The sequence below is a fragment of the Lepidochelys kempii genome, chromosome 10 (genome assembly GCF_965140285.1).
Source record: "Lepidochelys kempii isolate rLepKem1 chromosome 10, rLepKem1.hap1, whole genome shotgun sequence".
NCBI classification, from domain to species: Eukaryota; Metazoa; Chordata; order Testudines; family Cheloniidae; genus Lepidochelys; species Lepidochelys kempii.
Window position 1 is genome coordinate 49,216,811 of NC_136389.1, and position 11,197 is coordinate 49,228,007.

The window sequence follows — 11,197 nt, forward strand, 5'->3', positions numbered from 1 at the left end:
TTTGATTCATTTCAATGGATCCACCTGAAATGTAATTCTCCCTTTGGTTTTGAAGGGGGGTTTTAGAGGGGTTCTCATTGTAAGGTAGTGCTTTAACATGGCACTAATGAGACTTGACAATTCTTACTGTATTGTATGAAAGACAATATGTAATACTTGTTACAATGCAAACAAGTCTGCTCTGTTCAGTGGCTGTCATACCACAGGGCAGGCTCTGCCTCCACAGCTTTTGGGGAGCCTTTCTGGGAGTGTATCCCTCTTAGCCCCAGATCCTAGGCCTCCTTTTCTCAAGGGAGAGCTCCCACACTGGGTCCCTGACTTCTGCACCTCTGTTTCTCACCCAGGCTTCTTCAGCAGGGCCAAAGGAACTTGGGCCACTGCTGGGAGACTCTTGGGAGTGTGTAACCAGCAACTGTCTGTGGCGACACAGGACACCCTTCCCCAAACAAGATATTATTTATTAGCCAACAGGCAGACAGTACTTGGGTACATTAGGTTCAAAAGGCAAAGCAAAGCTTAGACATTTAATTCTCCCCTAACCTGCCAGCTTGTCCTTGCTCAGCTAGGCGGATCCCTCTTGGCTCTGGCCTGGAAGGCAGACTGCATGCTTGCAGCAAGCTCCCTCTGACTCTGTGTCTGAGCCATCAGCGCCAATCCTCTGACAATGCACTCACCCCCTCCCTTTTTGCAAGCTAGCATCTAGAAGCGGTTACTCTCCCCTTTGATCTGGCCAGGGGAAAGTAAACTATTCTAGCCTGGGTGAAGCCAGACAAGCAGCTTCTCCATTGCTTCCTCCATGACTTGTCTGTGTCATTATTTTACCTTTCCTGCTTGATTCTTTTAACAGCCCCTTTTGATCCAACTTCATAGCAAGCAACCCAGACTAGACAGACACACAGAGAACTGCACCACAGCCATAAAGAAACAACACCCTTCTTTTCCAGTTCAACACAATCAACCAATGAGTATCAACAGAATTTTCTGGTCAACAGAACATTTGTAGATTCATAAGGCCAGAAGGGCCCATTGGCTGACATCTTGCCTAGCACAAGCTAGAGAACCTGATCTAGTAATTCCTGCATCAAGACTATAACTTCTGACTGAGTGAGAACATCTCTCTTAGAAAGCCATCCAGCCCTGGCTAAAAGACAGCACAAGATGGACAATCCACTTACACTTGTGGATAGCAGTTCAGCTAAAAAGCTAGTTCTTAAAGGCACAGTATTAGGATAGCTTCACCATGTTACCTATACTACAACTCCCAGCCCTTCTCTATCAACGGTGGCTTGCTTATTTTAACATCTACAAATACCTACGTGTAACAGGATTCACAAACCACCCCTCTTCCTAGGGCCCACTTGCCCTCCCCAATAAGGCTCAGAGAGGCCTCAGGGTTGTGCAACACCCATGTCTTTATTTACTTAATGTTGTCCCACCACCCATGTCCATCTATATACAAGCTTTACAAGTTTGGTTACCTCCTTTACAGGCAGAGCCAGCTTTCTGCTGAGTCGCTAGCTCGCTTCTCCCTTGCTACACAACACAACCCACTCCACCCCCTCCTAGCCTTTATAGCCCTTGGCTTGTCAGGTCAGCAGATGTTGCCAATCCTCAGGCAGGCATCAGGCCTTTTCCATCAGCCCCAATCTGCTTCCCTTCATTGGAGCTGACAGGGCAGGAGCTAATTAGGTGCTTCTACACCAACACCCTGATACACTATGGCACCCATCACTGTGTGAATCCCATTCACAGCTCAAAAATAAACCATTTCCATTTTTCCCACCTCTCAAGGGTTAAGGATTTGTGGTAAAGGCAGCAGAATAAGGGTTGCAGACTAGCTGTGTGGTTATCAGTGATATCTGGACTGAGCAAATGGATTGGAACAGCTGTTCCTTTTTCCTTGGTGGCAGGTAAAGGGACACTGGCAAGGTTGATTAGCCCCAAAATTGGACCTTCCTTTTTTTTATTCCAGGGCTCTAATGTGGTGACAATCTAAATGAATGAGATTTAATAAAAAAAAAAGAGTGAGATGTTCAAATGCCTCACCCTTCATTGCAAGAGGGAGTGGCTTGAAAAATGGCTTAAAGTGACTGCTAAGCAATTGATGCTTGAGAACTGGTTCTGCTCGCACATCACTTTTACACAGGGGTAGCTCTATTAACCTTGATGTGTTGCTCCTGATCTACACAGATGCAAATGAGAGCCCAATCAGGTCCTTGCACTCCACAGGAGTGAGCCCCATCAGGTCTGGTTTCTACCTTCTTGCCAACTACAGGAAATTGGGGCATTTTGTTTTCAAAACAAATGCTTTGATGCTCTTTTCACTTAAAGGGGAAAAAATCAATTTGGCTGGCTCGCAGAAGCAGCCGCTGAAGATGTGTATGTGACGGGGACTTATGCAATGCAGCCTCCCAGGTGTGTTCTCTGCTGCTTAGCATCACATTTTTGAATACAGCGTAGATGTCTGCTTGCTAGAAACAGCCCCAGATAACACCAGACCTTTAAGCCCCAGCCACCCTTTTCGTGCAACTTGGTGGCACAATTTTGCACCCACAATATCTGCAGGTACAATTTAGGACATTGAGGGCTAGACTGTAGCTTGGACTATATGTCTATTCAGGGGCGTAATGGGAAATAATGCCCACCGCCCTCCCCCGCACACACCATTATGCTCTTGAACATGCAAGAGAGTAGACTTATAATGTTTGCAGACAATACCAAGATGGGCGGGTTCCAAATGCTATGGAAGGCAGGATTAGAATTCAAAACGATCTTGACAAACTGGCAAAATGGTCTGAAATAAAGAGGCTGAAATTCAGTAAGGACAAATGCAAAGTACTCCCTTAGGAAGGGACAATCAGTTTCACACATACAAAAGGACTGTCTAGGACTGCAGAAAAGGATCTGGGGGTTATGGTGGATCACAAACTAAATATGAGTCAATAATGTGATACTGTTGCAAAAAAAACAAACATCACTCTGGGATGTTTTAGCTCGAGTGTTGTAAGCAAAACACAAGATGTAATTTCAGCACTGATAAGGCCAGCAGGAGTCCTGTGTCCAGTTTTGGGCACCACACATCAGGAAAGATGTGGACAAGCTGGAGAAAGTCCAGAGGAAAGCAACAAAACAGATTAAAGGTCTAGAAACCTGTCCTATGTGGAAAGGTTGAAAGAAAATGGGTTTGTTTAGTCTGGAGAAGAGAAGACTGAGGAGGGGAGATGTGATAACAGGCTTCAAGTATGTAAAATATTGTTTAAAAGGTGATGGTGATAAATTGTTCTCCTTATCCACTGAGGACAGGACAAGAAGCAATGGGCTTAAATTGCAGCAAGGGATGTTTAGGTTAGACATTAGGAAAAACTTCCTAACTGTCAGGGTGGTTAAGCACTGGAACAAATTGCCTGGGGAGGTTGTGGAATCTCCATCATTGGAGATTTTTAAAAGCAGGTTAGACAAACACTGGTCAGGGATGGTCTAGATAATACTTAGTCCAGCCTCAGTGCAGGGGACTGGACTAGATGACCTACCGAGATCCCATCCTGTCCTCCATTTCTATCATTCTATGCTCCCCAAACCTTCAGTCCTGGCCTGCAGAATAAAGGGTGTGACACCTCCATTTACTGCCTCCTAGAGCAGATGGGAAGGGCTGGTTGGAGGATGGTGGAGTCTTGGCTCATCCCCAACCAACCTTCCAACTAGCGGGAGGCAGGGTAGTGATTTGCTGTTAAGAACAGCCACACAGAGTCAGACTAATGGTCCATCTAGCCCTGTATCCTGTCTCTGACAGAGGCCAGTGCCAGAGCTGCAGGAGGAATGTACAATGCAGGCAATTTTGGAGCAATCCACCCTGTCTTCCCCTCCTGGCTTCTGGCAGTCAGAGGTTTAGGATTGCCCAGAGAATGGGGTTACAGTTGATAGAGTCCAGCAGCAAATTACCACCCTCCTGGAGTGAGGGGCTGTGCCTCCTCACATCACAAGTCCATTCCTGAGATGCTCCAGGGGCAATGGTCCCTTCTGTCCTTAAACGCTGTGAAGCTAGGTCTCCGGGCTTTATCTACTAGGCCATACGGCCTCTCAATACACTTGCCCATGTAGAGTTGTGCAAGAATAACCATTTTTTTCAGCTCGGTGGCTGAATGAAAAAATTGTTTCACAATGACCCAAAATTAAAAAATTTAAGTGAAATGAAAAAATAACCCCCAAATTATTTGGCATCAAATTAAATATTGACTGGAAATGAAATGAAACATTTTGCTTTCATGGTTTTGGAGGCTTTTTAAACTTCTTTTTCTGAAGAAAATAAACTGGAAGACAAATTCAAACCAAAAAGTCATTTTGACCAAAAAACAAAATATCTTTGGCGTTTGGGATATTTTCTTTGTAGCCAAAACAATCTGGTGAATTGCCCATGAATTCATGCTATGGTTCAGTTGACCCAAACATGCATTTTCTGGTGAAAAAAAGTTTCATCCAAAATATGTCACCCAGCTCCACTCCCTAAAATTCGCCTTGTGACTCTTGGAAGGGTCACTGGTAGACATGCTGCACTAACCTGGATCTAGATGATATTAACAAGTGCACAATCCATGCTCAATGCAGCACATGCAAATTCCAGCAGCACCAGTCTCCTCTACTCTGTGGGGAACAATGGCTTTGATCAACAGAAGATTGCTAAGTTAATTGTAATGATATTCTAATAAAGCTGGGGAGATTAATTATGGCCTTTTATCAGAGCTGGCACTCAGCCATGGGCTTGGAAAATTGTTTTCCTCTGTTTCTTGTCATTTGGATTTAGGAGACGAAAGAGGACAGGTGGGAGCTTTTCTACAGCAATCATGCTCATAGCCCTGTGCCGTTATCAAGGCTTCTAGATAAATGTGTTTATGGCATGAAAATGGGACGGGCAGCATGCAGGGAGGGAAGGCAGATAGAGAGATGGGGCAAACCAATTACGTATAATGCAGTGAGATTAGATTTCTCATCAGTAAGTGGCTCAATGCAGAGAAACAGCAGAGCATGGGGCTGCAGTGCCTGGACCACAGCCATAGCCCACAGTGGGTCAATTGTGAGGTGTTTAAATCCTGTCAGTGCTGGCTCGGTTCCAGGCCTGGATAGAGTGGATATGTGGGACTGCTCACCATGGGGTCTTTCGGAAGGCAGTGGGATGAGACTGAGCAGCAACCCTTCCAGGAAAGATTCATGAGCCTAATTCTCAGGTACATCACACTGGCTGCCTGGTGGGTGGCAAGGGGCCAGCCAGAGCAATGCAAAGACCCCTTGGTGAAACTAAGAATCAGGCTAGCCTATTTTTAAGTGATTAACAACCACTTCTTGCCCTTTAACAGCAGATTCACCAGGCACCCAACTGGGTGGGAGACTGTCACAGAAGAAGATCCGCTCCTTGAAAAGCTGGAAGGCAGCAGATCAATCAGGCGGGAGTCGCCTATTTTTACTTGCTGAAAAGGAGAAGGGTCCAAAGAGCCTTCCTGCACCAGGGATGCTGCTACACGAGTCCTCAACCTGCTGAGAAGAGAGACTGTGACTCAAACACCAGAAGGGAATTTGTTCCTCTATGAGCGAGAGAATAACCAGAGGATTAAAGCCGTGCATTTCACTTTCAAGCAGGCAGCAAAGCATCTCTAGGAAATTTCCCGCTGACGGGTCAGGACTCGCAGTAAAAATACTGTCCTTTCAGCCATAGTCTCGCAGCCCTCAGCTGGTGTGCTGCAGCGGCTGCTATCAGATGGGCTCTTTTGGGCCGCTGGCTGGGTGGGGAGTGGCCCACCACTGCTGCTGGTGAAGGGTGAAGGCAAAATGTGAGCCAAGCCCAAAGCTTTTTTTCTTTTTTTTAGTGAGGTTTGGATAATTTTCATTTGCTTGATCCCTCCCTCCCTGCTCCCTTCCCATGATCTGCTGCACTTCCTGATTCAATCTGGGGTAGATGTGGAAGTAAAGTAGAACAGTGCCGGATTATTTGGGATCAAACCAGACCCAGTCTGTCCTGAGAGGCAGTTCTCTCCAGAGCTGAGAGGCAGTTCTCTCCAGAGCTCCAGCCAATTTCTCAGGCAAAGGGGGCTGTGATTTTTGGATAAGCATCGGGGCTTTGCCAGGTCTTAGTGGAACTGAACTGCATGTCCATCACAGTTGAGACTCACCGGCCTCTAATACTGATCATGGACGTGCTATTTATCTCCAGCAGTCGCTGGACAAAGGGGACTATCCATTGCTACTGCTCCACGTCTGCTCTTCCTCCCTACCCTCAGCACAGGGGATAGCTGTTGATGTTACAGATGTTGCTGGCTGGTGGGGCTACCCAGGGCTGCTGATGTACCAATACAAACATGGTCTTCGGATGCCCAGGCACACCCACCCTCCGCACACCCGGGTTCATATACCCCCTACTCACCCAACCCTTTCCCCTCAGACCCACACGCCTCTCTCTCCGTGCACACAAACACTCCACTTGCATGCCAAGGGCTCACTCCTCAGCTGGGCCGGTGCATGGGGTGGGGAGGGAATGGTGACTTGACGCCACTTTTTTGCACCTGCAATCCTGGGCCAGCCTGGGTGTGAAAGAGCCCTTGGCGTACCTCAGAGTATCCCGAGGACAAAGTGAGCACAAAACCCTTCTGAATGAGAACAACAGCGTTCTGCACATACATTGCCCAAGTGCCAATGGTGTCTTGAGGGGCGAGGCAGTGGGGACTGAGGCCTAGTATCTATTTCCATCTCATAAGGCAGAAATTATACTTGTATCAAAGATGGCAGGTTAGGGAGGTGGTTTGAAACAGCAGATAGTGCACTGGCCTGGAACTCAGGAGACTTGGTTACTATTCCTAGCTCTGCCACCAGCCAGGTGGGTGACCCTAGGCAAGTCCCTTGCACTCTCTGTTGGGAAGGTGGGGCTTGCCCACCTTGGCAGGCAGACCATCTAGGAAAAGGCAACCTCCAGTTTCAAAGTGAGACTGTCAGGCCAGGCCAGCTGGTATGTAAAAGTTGTGCCAATCACACATGCTATATGGGTCTGCATGGCCAGGCCAGCACCAGTGACAGCATGGCAATAGCCAGGTGTGTTTGTTGGTAGTGGAGTTGAACCGGCATTTGTGCAGGGCCTTTCAGCTGAGATCGCAAACCATCCAACGGAGTACAAGCTGCATAGCTGATCTCCCCCTGCTGAAATGCAGCCTCCATGCAGATGGAACACAGCAGCCATTTAAGGGTGGAATTCACAAATACCTGGGCACCAAACATCCATTGGTTTAAAGGGGAGAATCAGGCCTGGGCACCAAACATCCATTGGTTTAAAGGGGAGAATCAGGCCCTGTGCCTCATAATATCACAATGATAACAACGTAAACGGCTTTAGGAGGCCCCCTTTGGTATTGCATGTCTTGCGGGTTCCACCACCCCACCAAACCATTCAGCATTCCCATGCATTACCTATCTACCACTGTGTTCTTTCCCCTGTCTCCAAAGCCACTGCCAGAGAGACAGGACACATGCTAAAGCCCTGGCTGGGATGATTTAACTGGGAATTGGTCCTGCTTTGAGCAGGGGGTTGGACTAGATGACCTTCTGGGGTCCCTTCCAACCCTGATATTCTATGATTCTATGATTCTATGATTCTATGACACTGGGTGAGGGGGTCTGATCCAGGCTGGCAATTCCTATGTTTCGATGTAATTGTTGTCATCCTCCAGCAGGCCCCTCCCCAAGCCATGACGCGACGAAACAGTTGCCCTCTGCTGCCTGCGCATTCCAGCCAGATATTTCCAGTAAATAAACATTGACGCTTTCCATATCATGTTAATTTCACAGGCTGCTGCTTTGCTGACAGTTTTCACACTCCGCTACCATGTCTTGTCAGTTTTATACTCTCAGGCCAACACCAGCTCACCAGCTCCGATGTATATACATAAAAATAAATGGCTCAGAAACCCCAATAAAGTGACAGATAACATAATGGGCCCTGGCTTCAGAAAATAAGCTTGTTTATGGAACCTCCGTGCCACCAAATTTGATTTATGGCATAAGGGTTTTCTTGGTCGGTGAGGATTTGGGGTGGGGGGGTGAAGCTGAGTTTGTTTGGGCTGAGCTTGTTTGGGCACGGGTACAAGAAGCTGATTTTGTTAATAGTTGCCCTTGCAACAATGGGGAGGAGTGCACTGAGATGGCAATATCACCAGGTCATGAGTGGAGAGGAGAATTTTCAGTTTCCTAGGTCAGGGCGCTTCCCACTGGCGTTTCTCCCAAGTGATCTTCAACCAGGCCAACCAGGAATTCCATCCTCCCAGTAGGACCTGTCCCCAGTCCCTGTCCACCATCAGCCCACAAGAACTCCATCCCTCTGCCACTGGGATCTTCCTGCACTCATCTCTTGTCTGTCAGCCACAGGAATTCCTTCCACTGACTGTCCCCCTCTGTCTGCCAGCTGAAGGTCATTCAGAAAAAAGACTAGGGACTGATGTGATCGACTGACTGTGCAGAGAGAGACTAGTTATTGTGGAAAGGTGCTGTCTTGAATCAAGACCCTCTATTTATTCCCAGAGCAGGGTAACAGTCATGGACTGTGGCTTTCCTACAGTCTTTCGCTTGTCTTCTGAGGCTGCTGAGTAGGGTACCAATTAGTGCCAGTTGTGCAGTGGTTGTGGTGATTCAGACAACTGTCCACTAAGAACTGGCCTAAGGCCACCAACTCCCTTCACACTGATCATCAAAGCAGCTGCCACCTAGTAATGAATTTTGGTCACTCACTACCAACCTGGTCTGGATTTAACCCAACAGCAAAGGTCAAACTCAACTTGGAGGCAGCCTGCAATGATGGCCATGCAGCCTGGACTTCATGTGGAGAAAACTGGCTGTGAATGTTTGTTATGTGAACATTTAAAAACCATGCACTCCGCTTGCTCAGTACTGAACTTTCCTTGGTGATTGAATTAAGCACCTAAGCATGATGATATTCACCTGTTCTTGTTCTTGGGTTTTATTTGTGCTACAGTGGTGTCCAGAGACCATGACCAACAATCTGGGCCCCACTGTGCTACGTGCTGCACAGACAATGCATGAGAAATTCCCTTCCACAGAGAATCCCAGGAACACAGCTCATGGTCATGACAAGAGGCGGCAGGTGGAGTAAGCAGACAGGGATTGGAGGCTGGAAGAGGGTACCTCCTCATACCACCAGATAGTCGAGTCAACTTTCAGATCAGAGAGCTGAGGGCTGAGGGTTGACTAGCCTTGGCCATATTTCAGAAAGGAACATCTCTCTTGTTAACATTCAGATTGATATGGACTGCATAGACCTTGGACTTTGGGAGTGAGCTCCTGGACTCGTTAAAGTCAATGGCAAAAAAATTCACATTGATTTCAAAGGATCCAGGGTTTTACCCCGTGGGAGCAAAGCTCAACACCCTTGCACTGGTAGGGCAAATTTCCTTAACTTCTCAACTTGTCGCCTGCATGGCAGTTTCCCAAATTGTAAAGCTAATGATATACCAAATGGAAAGAATGCTCATGGAAATTGCTCCTGGATAGTGCCGCTAGGTGATGAATACTTTAAGAGAATCATAACTAGTCACAACTGACAAGGCACTTGCCCTGATTCTCCCCCTTCAGCAGCCCAGCGCTGCCCTCAGGCCAGCTTACCTAGTCACCAGACGATCCAACAAGTGCTGAAGGCTCCTTGGGTAGCATAGAGCCTCTCTAGGAGCTCTTATTCCTCTGGTATAGGGAGTGTGGCCACAGCAAGGAACATGGCCAGGGGCCCTTTATGCCCACCTGATCCCTGGCTGCTGAAACAGCCCCCTCATAGCAGTCATAAATTGGAACAGCCCTTAGGTTGCTCTAATTTACTCCAAAGCCTCGACCAATCCCTGAACAGCTAGAAATTCATGGAAGCACAAAGATGATGTAGAGTCAGTTTTGTACACCCTTCCTGAGCAATGTCAGCCATTCCTCAGCCACAGCTCAGGATCCAGCCCAGTATACAGCCGCCTGATAAAGCAGGGCTGCACCAATCTGAAAATGCCTGATGTCATCTAACTTCAGCATCAAGTGGGGTTTGGCTTGACATGCAAGACCCCTAGGAGGATAAAATAGCCCAGAGATCCTGTAGCATTGTGTGTGCCAGACTGCTGAATTCAAGTTCCAAATAGAATAAATAATGATGGCAAAGGCAGGTTCTCAAGCATGACTCCATAGGTAGCCATCCTGCTTTTGTTTGCAGATGGCCCTCATTCAGTTTCTTGCTAGAATAGGCTCCTCACAAATAAGGATAATCCTTCATTTGATGCTTACTCCCCGGGATATCGCCACTGACATCGAGCCTTGCAATTTGTCTTGCCAAGACACACTTATTCCTCAGCCGCTTTGATGGTTATAGTTAGGGCTGGGATGGCATTTTCAGTCTAAGCTCCTGTTTTCAGTAGCTAATGAGGAATTGTTAAAGTGGGATACAGAAAAAAAATAACAGCCCCTCCTCCCCCCAGAAAGTGATTGGTTTTTCTAGATCCCAACCTACTTTAAAGGTTCTAACAGGTTTGTATCAGCTGGAAGTTACTTATTTCCCATCTCCAGTTTGAACTAGAAGTGCTAAGATAGCATCTATCCAGCCCTTTATCTGCATAGCACACTCAGAGATTCTCAGGGAAAAACTCTTTGGAGTAGGGACCTGCATGAAAACTTGAAGGGAGTACCACAGGTTGCAGGAGGGAAGAGTTTGGAGACGGCACCAGGAACCAGTCTGTGTACACATGGCTGGAATGTAACCTGTAGCTGCAATACCTCCACACAGTTCTCTTCATAAAAAAAGAGTTTCGTTCTAGAAACATGGAGCCGTTTCTTGTTATTACCCAGTTTATGGTACATGAACCATGATGGCAGCGGCCAGTCTACCAGACCCACAGCAAGGAAGAGAGTATGATTAACAGGCAAGAAAAACAGAACCTTGAAACAGAGCAAACAGGCAGCATGGAGGGACTTAGACCATCAGGAATGCTGGATTTCCAGATGGAAAACCTTGCACAAGCACAAAAGCACTGGAAGCAAGAACTGAGTCTATATACAGAGCTGATTATGGAGGATAAAGATGAGAAAACGAAGGTAAAGCTTTTTTACTAACTCATTGGGGGAAAATGAGGAGAAGTGAGTGAGATACTGTTGCCAGAAATAATGCCTGAGATAGCTGATAAAGGAG